The sequence below is a fragment of the Scyliorhinus canicula genome, chromosome 13, assembly GCF_902713615.1.
Source record: "Scyliorhinus canicula chromosome 13, sScyCan1.1, whole genome shotgun sequence".
NCBI lineage: Eukaryota > Metazoa > Chordata > Chondrichthyes > Carcharhiniformes > Scyliorhinidae > Scyliorhinus > Scyliorhinus canicula.
Genome location: NC_052158.1, coordinates 73,925,359 through 73,943,596, shown reverse-complemented (window position 1 = coordinate 73,943,596; position 18,238 = coordinate 73,925,359). Strand labels below are relative to the sequence as shown.

The following is an 18,238-nucleotide window of genomic DNA, read 5'->3' as shown; positions in this document are numbered from 1 at the left end:
AACAGTGCTAACCACTGGGCTATCGTGCCTTCATCCCGTTTCCCATTCAGTTATTCAACCATTCACCCATTCACTAATATTCACGTTGAACATTTAAACTTAATCATACAGCAACTTTTGCCATAGAAAGGGGGCGTGTCTGGTCTCCTGCCCCCTCCCAAATGCTATTAAGCTGTGTTAAAGTTCCAAGGATGCTGCGCTCCACATTCCTGGAGAAGCTGGGCTTGAAACAAATTGGCAAGAAGTATGAAGCAGTGACACGGTGTGGAAAACTTTCAATAGAGCAGCAATCTTGCTGCTTCACAAAAGATCCAGGCCAATGATCCAAGGAGCGCATGGCAAGACCACCAATGCTGGAAGTGAACACAGGACCCGGCCCACCATTACCCCCCAGCAATGCAAACTTTGCGACCAGTGCCCGGGATCCAGCCAGACACGAACACGAAAGCAAAATCAGCGCCGCGGCCCCCGCCAGACACAACCACCTACCTTCCACAAAGTCAGACTTCCAAACCATCCCGAAGCAGCTGCTGGCCAAGGAAGCGAGGAAAATGCGGTGGTCTGCAGGTGAGACTAGAGCAATGGGGTTTCAAGTCTCCTCTCCCCAGCATACTCCTGGCAAACGTCCAAGCGATCGAAAACAAGCTGGACCAACTTAACGCTAGACTTACCTCTCAGAGGGAAGTAAGAGACTGCTGTGGGCTCTGTTTCACAGAGACGTGCTCACCCTCGCCTCACCGGACTGTGTCATACAACCTGAAGACTTCTCACTACACTGGACGGACCGCACAGCATCATCGGGCAAAGGGAAGGGTGGACGGTTTGACTCCTCATTAACTCCACCTGGTGCTCAGATGTGACCTTGGCGACCCACTGTACCCCTGACCTGGAATATCTGACTGTGAAGTGCCAACTGTACTACCAGTGCCAAAAAAGAACCAGGCAACGTGCCTCAACGGCTACTGTTCAGTGACTTTGACATTGATTGTAATTAAGTGCTTCAAGAGGTTGGTCATGAGGCACATCAACTCCATTCTCCCAGAATGCCGAGATCCACTGCAATTCGCATACTGCCGCAACCGGTCCACAGCAGATGCCATTTCCCTGACACTACACTCATCCTTGGAGCATCCCGAAAACAAGGATTTCTACATCAGACTCCTATTTATTGACTACTATTTATCCGACTTCAACACCATAATCCCAGGCAAGCTCATATCAAAGTTCCAAAACCTAGGACTTGGCTCCCCACTGTGCAACTGGATCCTTGACTTACTGACCCATACACTAAAATAAGTAAGGATAAACAACAACAGCTCCTCTACGATAGCCCTCAATACCGGGGCCCCACAAGGCTGCGTACTTAGTTTCCTACTGTACTCCATACACACACACATGCATCACAAAATTTGGCTCCAACTCCATTTACAAGTTTGCTGACAACATGACCATAATGGGCCAGATCTTGAACACCGATGAGTCAGAATACAGGAGGGAAATAGAGAACTTAGTGGAATGGCGTAATGACAACAATCTCTCCCTCAATGTCAGCAAAACTAAAGAGCTGCTCATTGACTTCAGGAAGCAAAGTACTGTACACACCCCTGTCAGCATCAACGGGGCCGAGGAGGAGATGGTTGACAGCTTCAAAGTCCGAGGTGTGCACATGACCAACAATCTGTCTAGTCCACCAAGTGTCGACGTTATGACCAAGAAAACACAACAGTGCCTATACTTCCTCAGGAAACTAAGGAAATTTGGCATGTCCACATTGACTCATCAATTTTTGCAGATACACCATAGAAAGCATCCTATCTGGCTGCATCACAGCCTAGTCACGCAACTGCTCAAGACCATAAGAAACTACAGAGTCAGGAACACTGCCAAACCCATCACGCGAACCCGCCTCCCATCCATTGACTCTGTCTACACCTCCTGCTACCTTGGGAAAGCGGGCAGCATAATCAAAGACCCTTCCCACCCGGCTTGTTCACTCTTCCAACTTCTTCCATCGGGCAGGAGATACAAAAGTTTGAGAACACACACAAACAGATTCAAAAATGCTTCTTCCCACTACTACCAAACTCTTATACGATTCTCTCATAACTGATCTGATCTCTTCACATATCTTCTCTACTGAGTAGTACTACACGCCTGTATGCTTCACCCGATGCCTGTGTCTATGTATTTACAATATGTATTTCATGTTTGCCCTAGGTATTTTCGATGTGGAACTGGAGAACAGTACTGCCCACAGAATGATGTAGAAAGACACTTGACTGCAGACAGAATGGTGCACAGAGGGTCTGAGAGATGCCAGCACAATGATGGCACCTAGATAGATCTAAACCGACATGTATACAGTTATGAGTTATCTAAAATCAGTTCATGTTCAACCACACAGGCCTCCAGACCTCTCCAATCGTGAGACACCAAACAACTTTGCAACAGAAATGACTTTTGTTCAGAACAGATGGTTGGTCATCTTGACCTGAAACATTAACTCTGTTTCTCTCCAAAGATGTGGAAAAATTGGTATAAAGGTTTATCTGTTTCTACTCTGGATAAAATGACACAACAACTTGGATGAAGTTTAGCAAAACATGAAGCAACAGCACACACAACAATACCTGTTGCTTAGTTCTTGTGTGCCAAAATCTGTCCAATAACAGAATCCTCTGTGCACGTCCTCCGATCAACTTGCAAAATTGTTTCAACCACTGTAGGCGCAATGGTTCTCTGGGATATTGCTTTATACCTTTATCTTGCCATGGCACAGTCATATCAGGTAGAGCCTGATTTTTTTTTAGTCCATTTAATTTTGGGTATATTATCTGGGCACTAAGGGGTCAATGATGAGGAAAGCCATCCCAGGTATTATAAACCAATAAAACATGTAATAACCATCGGCATAGGAGGGGGTCATTCAACTGCACAATCCTTTTCCACCATTCAACCAGATCAATGGCTGCTTTTAGCTCAAATCCATTTATCCGCCTTTATTTCATCCCTTGATAAACTGAGACAAGAAAAATCCAAATGATCTCCATCTCAAAACGGATTCATTGTTCATGAATTCCAATCCAGTCCCCAGTGCAATACTTCCCGAAAGTATGAGTGACACAGGTTTATCCAGAAGCGTGAGATATCTTCCTTTGCATACTATTGTTTTCTTTTTAAACACCAACACCCATCGCAAGAATTTAAAAAGGAATGGCATTTGACCAGATCTCACAGGGCAACCAATAATATTGGAGCTCCGAAGCAACAATACACATAATGTGACATGGGCAGCATGGTGGCACAGTGCTTAGCACTGCTGCCTCACAGCTCCAGGGGCCCGGGTTCAATTCTGGCCTTAGGTAACTGCCTGTGTGAAGTTTGCACGTTCTCCCCGCATCTGTGTGGATTTGATCCGGGTGCTCCTGTTTCTCTTACAGTCCAAAGATGTGAAGGTTAGGTGGATTGGCCATGCTAAATTGCCCCTCAGTGTCCAAGGGTTATGTGGGGTTACGAGGATAGGGTGGTGTGATTAAGTGGGGTGTTCTTTCCAATGGCCGGTGCAGACTCAATGGGCCGAATGGCCTCCTTCAGACCTGTCAATTCTATGAACTATGAACTAATTTGTTTTCAATTACACAGTGCTCATCATGTTAACTAATAGGCCCAATCAAAAGGTCACACTTGAAGTCAGCATTACTTTGCTTTGTTATCACCAAGACCTTTATCAATCTCAGAGCTGGAAGAAAGTGGCACATTTACTGCCATAAATGAGATTTTATCCGCTTATTTTCCCTGGTACGGGTCCTCCTGCAGTTTTGTCATTTTGCAGTTCTCTGACTTGACTAAATCTCCCAGCGTGCTTTTTGTTTTGAGACCGCAGTGCAGTGCAGTGCAGTTCTTTATTTATCTTCAGTCTTCGGACCTTTTTCTCAATGCTGCATGTTAGAACCACGAGGCAGATTACACACACACACAGACACACACACATACACAGGGCTACATGTTAACCAGTCTATGTTGATTAATAGAAAATAAATAAGGAAACGGTTTCAGAGTTAAAAGGTGATTGCATATTAGGAAAGCTAAATAATATGTTGGCTTACAGATGCTGCTGAACCCGCTGAGCAATTTGTCTCAGCTACTATCTATTACCTGTTCCCCACATGTGGTATGGGGTTGGTTTAGCTCACTGGGCTAAATCACTGGCTTTTAAAGCAGACCAAGCAAGCCAGCAGCACGGTTCAATTCCCGTACTAGCCTCCCCGGACAGGTGCCATAATGTGGCAACTAAGGGGCTTTTCACAGTAACTTCATTGAAGCCTACTCGTGACAATAAGTGATTTTCATTTCATTTCATTTCATGTGAGACTAAACCTTGGACTGACACGAAATGATAGGCCTGCCATTCCAGTCAGTCCCTGAAAGTATGGGCCCCAAATATTGTCATATAAAGTTTGTTAAAAAAAATTTTTTTTTTAAACAAATATTGTCATTATCTATTCCTTTGTTCAAAGAAACAAAATCCCTAACAAGGAAAGTAAAGCAAATAATTGGTTTCAGTTGCTGTGAACTTATTGTTCAAAGCTCTCCATTGTCCTTAGCAAGGTTTATCATAAAAACCTTGACTAAAAGAGCAGGAGGGTCAGCAAAGAAAGATGTTTGGCTATTCTTTGAAGAACCTTGAATCCACCAACCAGTATGACCAATCAGTTAAATTATATTCAGCTTTTGAAAAAATATTGCAGCAGACCCAATTTTTCTTCAGCTCAAAGAAATCCAATGTGCAGTCTCTTATCTCTTTCATCGAAAGCCAAGGTCTTCAGTTTAATCAGAACTGGTATTTATATTAATGTCACCGCAAGGCATGAATTGTCTGCTTGCTTTCGGAACTATAGATTGAAAAATTGTATGTTGGCTAACCATCTGTGCAAACCTGACCTGGATCCCTGCTGGCATGGCTCATGAAAATATGGCTTTGCATTCAGTCATCGGCAAGCCAGTAAGACTCTGACGAGAGCAAACAGGTTCAAGGTCTCTGAGCTCAACTGAATAATGCATGTTAGCAAAAGATTAAACATGAGAGGCTCAGTGCCTACATGAAGTCTTTAGCGCATTATTTATAAATAATAACTCCTTACTTTAAGATCACTTCAATATAATTCATCAAACCTTCAGAATTGATTTGAAAATGAATACATCTCGTTTGAGCAAATGAAAAGTTAAAGACACAGGCACAGTCGATTATCATTTGCTGTTACGTCAGTTAACAATCGCTTCTGCTGTGCAATCAGATACTGCAGTAACAGTGCATTTGTTTCGGGCTGTACAAGGTGCTCCTCTTACATTATTATTAACGAGTAGACAGATTGATCAATTGAACAGCATTGGAAAATGTACGGATGGCTGTTTGTCATCTGAAAGAGAATAGGTTGAAATGTCTGGGACCTGTCAGTGTTCTGTGGGGATGCAACAAAAAAAAAGCAATTGAATCTCTCTTTTTCCTTCTCAAATGCTCTCGCTTGACTTTGCAGTGTTCTTCCATCACTTCCTGCTTTTATTTCTCAGCATTTGTCGTTGTTCTCTTCACCTCTTGAATAGCTTTTATTACCTGAGGCAATCCAGGCACTTATCCACAGTTGAAGTTACAATTACATTCACAAAGTAGTAATGGTTATGTTAATTAGATGAGTGCTGTGATATCCAGTCTCAGGCAGAAGCGTGGTTCACTGCAATCATTTATAGTAAAATTGCGCTGGCAAGGGCCTTGCTTTAGAGTGAATGGATACTCTGAAGGAAAATATTGGGGGGGGGGGGGGGGTGAATGCTAATCTGCTGGCAGAATCCAAGGGGAACAATGGGTGGGGTGAGTAGAATAGCAGGATGTTGGCAAGATTAGCCGCCAGCAGGTATGCTGGGCAGCAATGACCATAGTAAAAAGTGGAAAATCAAAAGTGAATGAGCAGAAAGCATACAAAAGACTAAGAAAGATTTAGGTGTGTTACCTTTCCTGAGAACATATGTTTTTGATCAAGAAACCCACCTCATTGCGGGTGGGCAATAAATGCTGACCTAACCAGCGGCACCCACATCCCGTAAATGAATACATTTGTTAAAACAGCATTATGCGCGTACAATAAATGCCCCCCTGCGCCAAAGGGCAGACTGCATGACTAGCAATCCCTTATGCTGACTCTCCTTCCAGTCAAGAGGTAATACTGATGCCGAAAGTGCGAAAGAAAAAAATGAAAATGTTGAAAGCATCCAGCTGGTCAGGCAGATCTGTGGAATGAAACAGAGTTAATGTTTCCAATTGCCAAATCTGTTTCTGTCCATGGGGAATGAAATTAAGTTGATCATAGATCATAGAATTTACAGTGCAGAAGGAGGCCATTCGGCCCATCGAGTCTGCACCAGCTCTTGGAAAGAGCACCCTACCCAAGTTCAACACCTCCACCCTATCCCAATAACCCAGTAACCCCACCCAACACTAAGGGCAATTTTGGACACTAAGGGCAATTTATCATGGCCAATCCACCTAACCTGCACATCTTTGGACTGTGGGAGGAAACCGGATCACCCGGAGGCAACCCACGCACACACGGGGAGGATGTGCAGACTCCGCACAGACAGTGACCCAAGCTGGAATCGAACCTGGGACCCTGGAGCTGTGAAGCCATTGTGCTATCCACAATGCTACCGTGCTGCCCTCAAAGTTATCACCTTTGAACTGAGAGACTCGCCACCCACCTTTTTTGCAATAGTGCGTGGCAAATATCTTGAGCCCCAGCCTGGAAAGATACAGATGCTTATTTCCAAAGTCACCTCAGTCACTGATAATGCAGTTGTAGCTATAACAGGTGGCAGATTTCAGTGAGGATCTCCTTGATGAAGCACAAAAGTCTTGTTTTTCGCTGAGGTTCAGGTGGGAGAATTACTCCATGAACACCCTGAGTGAATAAGTCCTCCTGTTGAGAATCCTGCTCTGCTCCCCCCCCCCCCCCCCCCAACCCCCACCGCTCCTCCCTCTTCTAGCAATTTATCCTGCTCTGCGTGTACTTTGTTCAACTTTTTAAATTATGCCATGTTTCAAAGGGAATGGCTGTGAGCTCACCCTTTTTTGGGAGCAACAGGTTTTTGCATCCTTCAGCACCTTCTACAACACGTCCTGCAGACTTTTGCAGGTTGAAACAATTCAAAAAGCAAGAAACACTTGTAAAATTGAAGCAACAGACAAGAAAAATCAACCAGCAATTAAACTGTAAATGCTTGATGACATCTTTAAAAAGCATTACTAGGGTCTCTTCCCTGTTGCTTAATATATATTCAGCTGTGGCTGATTAATTGGAGCAAAGAGCTCCAGAATAGCTACAGTGGCAAAATCAGTGTTATACATAAGAAGCATGCAGCAAGAGTAGGCCATTCAGTCCCTTCAAGTCTGCTCTGCCATTCAAGAAGCACATGGCTGATCTGATTGTTGGCTTAACTCTACACTCCTGCCTGTCACACATAACTTTGGCTCGTTTGTTGATCAAATATCTGTCTAAGACGGCGTGAACGGACTGACCCCACGACTAATTCTGGCCCGCAAAAGGGGCCAGCATGGCACTGGAGCGGTTCACGCTGCTCCAGCTGCTGATCCCAGCGCAAATTGTGCGCCATGGGATCGTGCATGCGCAGTGCCTTCCTTCAATGCGCCGGCCCCGACACAACATGGCGCAGGACTACAGGGGCCAGAGCGGAAGAAACGAGGCCCCCAGCCAGAGAGGCCAGCCCGCTGATCGATGGGCCCCAGTCACGGGCCAGGCCACATCAGAGGCCCCCCTGGGGTCAGACCCCCCTTCCCCCACCCCCCCCCCCCCTCCACCCACAGGCTGCCCCCGACCCTTCCACGCCGTGTTCTCGCCGGTTGAGAGCAGGTGTGGCCGGCGCCGGCGGGACTCGCCGTTTTCACGACGGCCGCTCGGCATATCCTGGGCCGATAATCGGCAGGCCGGCTGCACAGAGTGGCCCCTGACCGGCGCTGCGCCAACCACGCCGGTGCCAATGGCGCTGATTCTACGCTCTGCGGAAAATCGCGTGCCGGCGTCGGGGCGACATGGCGCGATTCGCGCCGATCGTGGAGATTTCCGGTTCGGCCCCGGGCTGAGAGAATCCCGCCCCTCTTATTTTGAAATTATCTATTATCTCTCTTAGTTTGAAATTCTCCCACAAGGGGAAACAACCTCTCAGCAGACGGCAGCATCAGAGCTATTGAAATTAATTAAAGGCAAAGATGAGAGTATATATGTGGATGGCATTTGATGAAGCACTCTTGCTTCAGATTAGCAAAACATGGCAAGATATAGTAGGAGGTGAATTCCTTTTAACCCACACTTTGACTGATGTTTCTAACATTAGTGGTCTTGGTTTTGAGATGGGATGATGACATGGCATTTTTATGTTCACCCGAGGGAGGAGATGCAAATGAAGGCCAGTATCTCCAGTAGTGTAGCACACCTTCAGTATTGCAATGCAATGTTAACCTAAACTGTTTGCTCAAACCTGTGGAGCAGGACTTAAACCCACAACCCTCTGATGCAAAGCTGAGAGTGTCACTACTGACCCAACACTGACATGAGGTTCGGCTGCATGTTATACAGATGTCAATCTGTTGAAAGAAAGCTGGGGTAATATGGATTTAAGGGATAGCAGCATGACATCACTGGAAGAGGAGTGTGTCATGCAATCCAGTCATTAGTTTGATTTTTGCTTTTGAGCCGAGAACACACAGCTCTACTGCTGATGACTTTAAACTTTCATTCCATGTATATCTGTTCATGTGTCCAGTGTTAATAATGAACGCACAGTATGTTTATCTAATCCTTTATGAATTACTGTTGCCTTTATATCATTCTAAAAACATTACATTATGTTCAGCAGTGTTCAAATAGCCCGGCGGCAAGAATAACTACAAGTACAACAGCCTTAGGTCGTGCTACATAACATGAGATGACCCTTGACTGTTTGGTCAGGCAGCAGCCAGTTCACAACGTCAGAGAATGTTGAAATTGCAATGTGGTTACTGTGCAGAAATATTTGGCAGACACAATGGGATTGTGCTCAGATAAAGAGCTGGTAAGCAGACAGGTCCCTCGTGGAAACAATGCAGCATATAGCCTGTCAGTTCAGTGAGCGAGGCAGTGCATCGAGGACCAGCACCGAGTTAGCTCAATCAGGAAAGGCGAGTGACCAGGGTGTGGGCCAGATCGATAGTGAGCGAGGGAGAATCAAACAACGAGAAAAAAACAAAATCCATCATAAAAATCTGGCTGGAGAAGATTGCGATTATAACTGCTTCAGGAGTTGTCGGACAATAAATTGAATACAACCAAGGTCAAAGGGATATTGTCAGAATGTCCACAAAATTCCTCAGTTTGAATTGGGATGCAGCTGACCTCGTCGAAATTCAAAATGTTTAAACAGTGCACAGAGCTTCTTGATTCAGGTATGTCTGAATGAGACAAGCAAGCCATAAAAATCTGCCTAGCAAGTGGGAATGGAGGTCTACACAGACTGAACACATCAGGAATAATGGCAGAAGAGCTAAAGGTTCCCTAAAGATATGAACTACATTAAAAGACTGGTTCACAATCACGTTAAACTTCTGTATTGACCAGAGTTCATTTCATTTCGACAACAGCTGACAAGTTCCATTGACTACTCCAGCAGCAGATGCTGAGAAAAGGATATGTGCACTGATTTTTCAAACGCAGAACTAACAAACAGAATTGTTGAACTGGTGATCACATCCACTCCCATGGAAGAATTTCAGAACGATCTACGAGGCAAAGACAGATTGTAGAGTGTCAAAGATCTATAAAAGGATGGATGCAAGCGCAAAGCAATCCTCACAGGCCAAAGAAGCTTACAGGTCTTAAGTACAACATCAATTGTTGATACATTCAAACTGAGCAAAACATCTGAAAGATGTGGCCTTGTGCATTTACCAAGGAAATTCCCAGCTCAACCTCAAAAACTATTCCTGTCACTCAGGTCAAATCCAACATGGAAATATACAAAATTCTTCAACAAAATTGGCAGTTTCAGGGGAGCTGCAATGTTACACTTGCAGGAGAATGTAAGTTTGTTAATTGATCTGCTACATTTTGCGCAATGCAAATGCTAGTAGCTGCAAAGATTCCACACTACATAAATTATGGAAAACCATCATTGAAGGATGGCCTGATTCAATTCAAAATGTCCGCAAACACATGAGACCACTTTGGCCTTCCGGCAAAACCTATGTATCTCCCAGGGAGTCATTTTTAAAGACAGGCAGACCATTGTATCGGAATCTATGTGACTTGATATTCTTTAACTACTTCATCGCTCACACACGGGCATAGATTAGATGAGAAAACTCACAAGAGAGACAGTTTATTGGCTGAGTATGAACAATGACATTGAAGTTGTCATCAAGAAGTGTGAGGCATGTCAAGAGCATATGACAAGTCACAGCAATGAACTATTGATTCCACATGAAGTTCTGACCCATCCTCTTTTAAAATAAATTTAGAGTACCTATTTGTTTTTCACAATTAAGGGGCAATTTAGTATTGCCAATCAATCTAACTTGCTTATTTTGGGCTGTGGGGATGAAACCCATGCAGAAACGGGGAGAATGTGCAAACACCACACATACAGTGACCAAGGGCCAGGATCGATCCCAGGTCCTCAGCGCCACAGGCAGCAGTGCTAACCACGGTGTGACCGTACCACCTCCGACCCATCCTTGGTCAAAAAACACATCTGACCTCTTTCATGTCCATGGCATTGGCTTCATTGGCTTCATTGTCATCGCCGTCTCCTTTATAAAGCACCTCATTTTAAACAATTGCACAATATATCAAGCTCAACTTCTATTTTTAGGTTCTTTGGTGGACTTAGAGAAATCGCTATCGATAATGGTCCACAATTTATTCGTAAGCCATTTCAGGATATGTGGGAGAAGGGGAATATTGATCATACAACTTCTTCTCCTCATTGCCCGAGATCTAAAGCCTTGTTGAATGGGTGAGTCACATGGTTAAATCCTGGATTCTCAAATTTAGACGGACCAAGTTAGATCTACATATTGTGATGCTACATCTCAGAGCTTCACCTTTAAGTGCAGAGCCCATGTTTGGCAGACCATTGGTACCGTTACCCATTCTATTCTCTCAGAAATTAGAGAGCAACTTTAAAAGTGCAAGACCAATGTGCACGATAGAAATGCAGGTACCAAATTTCCAAGTTTACAGGTGGAACAACAAATTCATATCCAGAATCCCATGCAAGGTACATGGCAACCGGCCCAGGTGACCAGGGTTTAATTAGAACCAAGATCCGATGAAGTTATTACATACAAAAGCGCAACTGTGAGGTGCAACTAAAGACAAATCAGATTCATTCTAACTCTTTAACCAGCATACAATCCTATTGCACTGGGTACAAGATCCCAAATGCAACAGGATCAACACACAGGGATGATAATCCCACAGGTCACTGTGAGCTGTTAAAGAAACCACGAGACAAAGTTACCATTACACGATCTTGGTGTAGCAGCAGATTGCCCTGTACACTTATTAATTATTTTTAAAATTTAAAGTAACCAATTCTTCTTTTTCCCCAATTAAAGGGAAACTTAGGGTGGCCAATTCCCCTACAAAACACAACTACACATCTTTGGGTTGTGGGGGTGAGACCCACACAAACACGGAGAGAATGTGAAAACTCCACGTGGATAGTGACCCAGGGCCAGGATCGAACCCGGGTCCTCAGCGCTGGGCGGCAGCAGTGCTAACCGCTGCATCACCGTGCCATCCTGTCCTATATACTTATGCACTGGGAACCAAGCATGAACACATATTGTAAAGGGAGGAATCTGTTTAAAAAGATCGGGGGAAGTTGTAATATGCTTTTAAGAGATAGCAGCGTGCTGTCACGAGAAAAGAAGTGTCATGCGATCTAGTCTTAGTTTCATATTTTCTTTTCAGCAGAGCACAAGCACACACACACAGCTATGCTGCTGATGTCTTCAAGCTTTCTATTCAAGTACATCTGTTCTCATCTGCCTAGAGATGTCTGTAAAACCTCAATCACTATTAGTCAAATGTTTTATCCAGGTGCCCGTATTTGTGAAATTAACAAAGGACAAAGTTTATAATTCAGCCAAATTTATTCTCAAACACAGTAAAACAGTTACCCCCTTTAAATTATCCAGACTACCCATGCCGATGAACTCAATGGAGCTGCGGATCCTATTCTCTGAGTCTCGGTTGTTTCAGGGCCTCCATCTGCGAAGGTGCATCTTGCATGCTGCTTTATTCTGTCCTCTGGTCCGCTGTTGAATCTTCTCTGTTGCCTCTGCGCCAAGTCTTCACAGGGGAGGGTCTCTGGATGCCTCTTCCTTCTACCCTTTTCGCGACCTGCCAGAAGCTTCTCTGGGACTCAACCAATGAGGTCTCAAGGGGTCACAAAAACCCAATGGAGTTGCCAATTGCAACTGCAGGACACGAGGACCCCCAGGGGTCCATCTCTAGGTGTATTGTCTGCATGTAACCTTACTTCATATGTGGTAGTAGTGGGAATCCGGGTGCCAGAAAGTCTGGCTTCATCTGGGCAATCCACAACAATCAATCCATTTGAATGGGACCAATTATCTCCCGTGTCCTGTTTACAGGGCAGACCCAGACTTGTTCCGACTGTCAGTCTCTTCTCAGGACTGCCTATGGGCTGACTGGCTCTGATTTAAAATGTCCAATTCTTAATTAAAAGGTCCAATTATATATTGGGCCTAAAATTCAGGCCGTTGTCCATTTTACCACATTAGTCTTAATCAATGAACCTACAGCGTGTTTACCCAATCCCTTATGAGTAATTGGTACCTTTAAATCATTGTAAAAGTGTGACAAAAGCAACATCACCTGGTTTGATACGTTCAACATGGCAGTCTGGAGAAAATTATAATTAAATGAAAGAAATTGCATGCATTATAATTGGATGAGAGACAAGTTCAGAAAGTTCATCAACAGGAAAGTGTAATTACTAGAATTCGATCCAGTCATTATTAGGATTAAGACTGATTTTTTTACTGAATAAGACCCATTCAAAAAATACTTGACTTCACCTTTAGGATGGTGAAAATGTACAGAAATTATGTGTGAAATAATTACAAGAATGATAGAAACCTGGACTTTATTATTTACAAAGAAAAGGCCTGCAATATGTGACAGCATTTCTTCAACAAGGGGATGAATGGGGTTGGGATGCGAAAGTCCTCCTTAAGGTCTGGTATAACTTCAATGGAAGATCTACAGAAATCCTTGTAATGGATTTTGCAAGATAACTCCTGATGATCTGGACAATCTCCTCTGATAAAGAACTCTTTGTCATCTTGCTTATGTAAAGATTAGCAGAGGGAAGATAGAAAACAGAACATTGAAAAAGTAGGCACAACCAGATTTAGGCAATTGGAGAGTTTATATGCCTTGCCAGACTGTTCCTAGCTAACTTGTCAATGAAATTTTCTTAGCAGCTGTCTGGTTTTGTCAATCTCGAAAGAATTCATAACACATATTTGATTTTCTATTTCAATTGATGATATTTTTTTGTGTTGACCCAAGTCAGGAAATGTTCATGTAATGGAATGGAAGAAAGTGCTCATTTACGTTCCCAAGTTAGTCAACTGTGGCTAATGATCAGTTTAATTGAATTCTTCCAGTGAAGTTCAAGTTCAGGTGCCTGAATTTATGTTGTCAATCATTTGGTTATTTTTGGCTGGGATTGTACTGTGGAAAGTAGAATTGGCTTCACCTTCCTTGATTAAGAGGGTAGGTGGGCAGCACGGTAGCATTGTGGTTAGCACAATCGCTTCACAGCTCCAGGGTCCCAGGTTCGATTCCGGCTTGGGTCACTGTCTGTGCGGAGTCTGCACATCCTCCCTGTGTGTGCGTGGGTTTCCTCCGAGTGCTCCGGTTTCCTCCCACAGTCCAAAAATGTGCAGGTTAGGTGGATTGGTCATGATAAATTTCCCTTAGTGTCCAAAATTGCCCTTAGTGTTGTGTGGGGTTACTGGGTTATGGGGACAGGGTGGAGGTGTTAACCTTGGGTAGGGTGCTCTTTCCAGGAGCTGGTGCAGACTCGATGGGCCGAATGGCCTCCTTCTGTACTGTAAATTCTATGAAATTCTATGAAAGTCAGGGAGAAGCCAGAGTTCACTCTCCCTATACTGTCACCAAGTGATGCCTGTAACAAGGTCCATGTGTGAACATTGGTTGAGGACATGATTAACCATCTGTTGCCTTTACAGGCAAATAATCTCTGAGATATTACTTGATAGGCTCACACACATATAGAACAGCTCCCAGTCAAGTGTGGAATCTGAAAATAGCTGTTGCTTGGAGACCACATCAGAAGTTGGTGCCTTCAGAGAAGTATTTGGCAAAAACACAGCAAATTGAATTGTGGAAACTAATTAATAAGATGGCCACTAACCAACAAAACAGTATAACAGAGGGACAAATAGAGTAAGCCCCATTTTGATTTGGCTCTGATGCTTACCACGATTCCTTCATAGCATAACTCTTTGCAAGTGCTTTTTATTCAAATGAATGTTTTGTAATATGTCACGAAGACCCAAGTCAGTTGTACCTTGGATTGACCTCTTTATAAACTTCAGTCTTCTTTATACATTGGACAGTCACAGTTTAATCAAGACATTTCCGCAAGGTTATGTTAATAGCTGCACTCATTGATTACAGACTTACAGCAGACACCTTGTCAGTAAAAGGTAGTCATTAGAAACTACATACTGTTTCCTAAATCAGGGAGGGAAACAAAACCAAACTAAAACTTGGAGCTTAACTGTCGTACCAACAAAGTTCTTTGAAGAGATAACAAATAGGTTAGACCAAGGAGAGCCAATGGATGTTATCTATCTTGACTTCCAAAAGGCCTTTGACAAGGTGCCTCACGGGAGACTGCTGAGTAAAATAAGGGCCCATGGTATTCGAGGCAAGGTACTAACATGGATTGACGATTGGCTGTCAGACAGAAGGCAGAGAGTTGGGATAAAAGGTTCTTTTTCGGAATGGCAACCGGTGACAAGTGGTGTCCCGCAGGGTTCAGTGTTAGGGCCACAGCTGTTCTCTTTATATATTAACGATCTAGATGACGGGACTGGGGGCATTCTGGCCAAGTTTGCCGATGATACAAAGATAGGTGGAGGGGCAGGTAGTATTGAGGAGATGGGGAGGCTGCAGAAAGATTTAGACAGTTTAGGAGAATGGTCCAAGAAGTGGCTGATGAAATTCAACGTGGGCAAGTGCGAGGTCTTGCACTTTGGAAAAAAGAATAGAGGCATGGACTATTTTCTAAACGGTGACAAAATTCATAATGCTAAAGTGCAAAGGGACTTGGGAGTCCTAGTCCAGGATTCTCTAAAGGTAAACTTGCAGGTTGAATCCGTAATTAAGAAAGCAAATGTAATGTCATTTATCTCAAGAGGCTTGGAATATAAAAGCAGGGATGTACTTCTGAGGCTTTATAAAGCACTAGTTAGGCCCCATTTAGAATACTGTGAGCAATTTTGGGCCCCACACCTCAGGAAGGACATACTGGCACTGGAGCGGGTCCAGCGGAGATTCACACGGATGATCCCAGGAATGGTAGGCCTAACATACGATGAACGTCTGAGGATCGTGGGATTGTATTCATTGGAGTTTAGGAGGTTGAGGGGAGATCTAATAGAAACTTACAAGAAAATGAATGGCTTGGATAGGATGGACGTAGGGAAGTTGTTTCCATTAGCAGGGGAGACTAGGACGCGGGGGCACAGCCTTAGAATAAAAGGGAGTCACTTTAGAACAGAGATGAGGAGAAATTTCTTCAGCCAGAGAGTGGTAGGTCTGTGGAATTCATTGCCACAGAGGGCGGTGGAGGCCGGGACGTTAAGTGTCTTTAAGACAGAAATTGATAAATTCTTGATTTCTCGAGGAATTAAGGGCTATGGGGAGAGAGCGGGTAAATGGAGTTGAAATCAACCATGATTGAATGGTGGAGTGGACTCGATGGGCCGAATGGCCTTACTTCCGCTCCTATGTCTTATGGTCTTATGGTCTAACAGCAGCATTACTAAAGCAGCAGCAAACTTTACCTATGTCCCGCATCTGGTAGATTTTCAGCCCTGAAGATTTTGTCCTTTTTATAACAAATAGAGGTTTCTATTTATGCTGCAGTTCCCTTTCAAATCTTCTTGAATTTGTAGACTAAAGGAAAAAAAGTCTCTGACTGTCTACTCTATCTATTCCCCAATCATCTTATAAACCTCTATCAAGTCGCCCCTCATCCTTCTCTGTTCTAATGAGAAAAGGCTTAGCAACCTCAACCTTTCCTCGTAAGACCTACTCTCCATTCCAGGCAACATCCTGGTAAATCTCCTTTGCACCTTTTCCAAAACTTCCACATCCTTCCTAAAATGATGTGACCAGAACTACACACAGTACTCCAAATGTGGCCTTACCAAGGTTTTGTACAGCTGCATCATCACCTCATGGCTCTTAAATTCAGTCCCTCTGCTAATGAACGCTAGAACACCCTAGGCTTTCTTCCCAGCTCTATCCACTTGAGTGGAAACTTTCAAAGATCTATGAACATAGACCCCAAGATCTCTCTGCTCCTCTACATTGCCAAGAACCCTACCGTTAACCCTGTATTCCACATTCATATTTGTCCTTCCAAAATGGACAACCTCACACTTTTCAGGGTTAAACTCCATCTGCCAATTCTCAGCCCAGTTCTGCATCCTATCTATGTCTCTTTGCAGCCGACAACAGCCCTCCTCACTATCCACAACACCACCAATCTTCGTATTGTCTACAAATTTACTGACCCACCCTTCAACTCCCTCATCCAAGTCATTAATGAAAATCACAAACAGCAGAGGACCCAGAACAAATCCCTGCGGTACGCCACTGATAACTGGGCTCCAGGCTGAATATTTGCCATCCACTACCACTCTTTGACTTCTATCGGTTAGCCAGTTCGATAGAAGTCAGAGAGATGATGAGCAAACTCTCCATCTCTCTCAACAATGTTGAACAATGCTCCTTCCATAAAAGCAAAATATTGTGGATGCTGGAAACCTGAAATAAAAATAGAAAATGCTGGTGAAGCTCAACCAGTTTGGTAGCAGCTGTGGGGAGTGTCTTCTTCAGAGTGATATGGATTTGAAACATTAACTCTCTCTGTCTCTCCACAGATACTGCCAAATTTGCCGAGCGTTTCCAGAATTTTCTGTTTTTATTTCAATGTTTCTTTCATCTCGCCATCATTCATTGACATTCCCCTTCAAGGCATTCTTCAATCGATAATCACAAGAGCAACAGTGTAACACCTCTCTATCTCATCTTCCTTTTTTTCCTCACGCCACAAATGAACACCATTCTCTTCTCACATCTGAACACTTGCACAAAAAAACAACAATTCCCAGCACACTTTCCTTATTTGACATACCACCCATCCTCATTCTATATTGTTTCTTTCCTACCCTTCAGTACATGCACTAGATGTACAAGTCCTGCACACTTCCACTTGGCTTTATAACACACACTCACCAACTCTTACCTTTGCAGGACGGAAGAGTGCACGATGCTTGGGAGAAGGCAAAGATTGGGGGAGGAATGTTAAACAACTTAACCCTCATCTCCACCTCACTGTACTTGCGATTTCAGTGACATATTTCATTTTATTGTTCAGTCTGTTTAATGTAGTGGTTTTGAGAGTCTGGCAAATGGAAATGAGAGATTATTCATTGACATGGATTCTTGACGTGATGATCAGGCCTGACAGCTGTCGAGCAGCACTTTTGTCATTAAACCCACTGCCACAAGAGCTCAGCAATAAAGCTGGGCTGATTCGGCACATGTTCAACCGAGGCCACCGTACAGGATTGAAAGTTCCTGGTTTGGAGATGATTGCAGCCAGAATTAGACAATCAACTTTTCAATGAGCATAAAGAAGAAGCTAAACAGGGGACAGCTGGAGACTGTACGACAATAGCAACAGAGATCAAAGCAGACGGTTTCTTTACGAGGTTCCGTGCAGATTACTCCAACAGCTTTATGTAAAGAGATTTCGATTATCCCCCTTAGGAAATCCCGATTCCAGAATTAATTAACCAACTTCCTCCTTACCAGCTGACCACTCAATCCCCAAA

The 18,238-nt window shown here is 43.8% G+C and overlaps 1 long non-coding RNA gene across 1 annotated transcript; it reads right to left on the bottom strand.

Annotated features, from left to right (window-relative positions):
• Positions 1-9,344: 9,344 nt before the first annotated feature.
• Positions 9,345-17,778, bottom strand: LOC119975448. The gene is made up of 2 exons (XR_005462766.1): positions 17,647-17,778; positions 9,345-9,820 (listed from the first exon to the last, which is right to left on the bottom strand). It is a non-coding gene; the product is annotated as an uncharacterized LOC119975448 (long non-coding RNA).
• Positions 17,779-18,238: the final 460 nt, after the last annotated feature.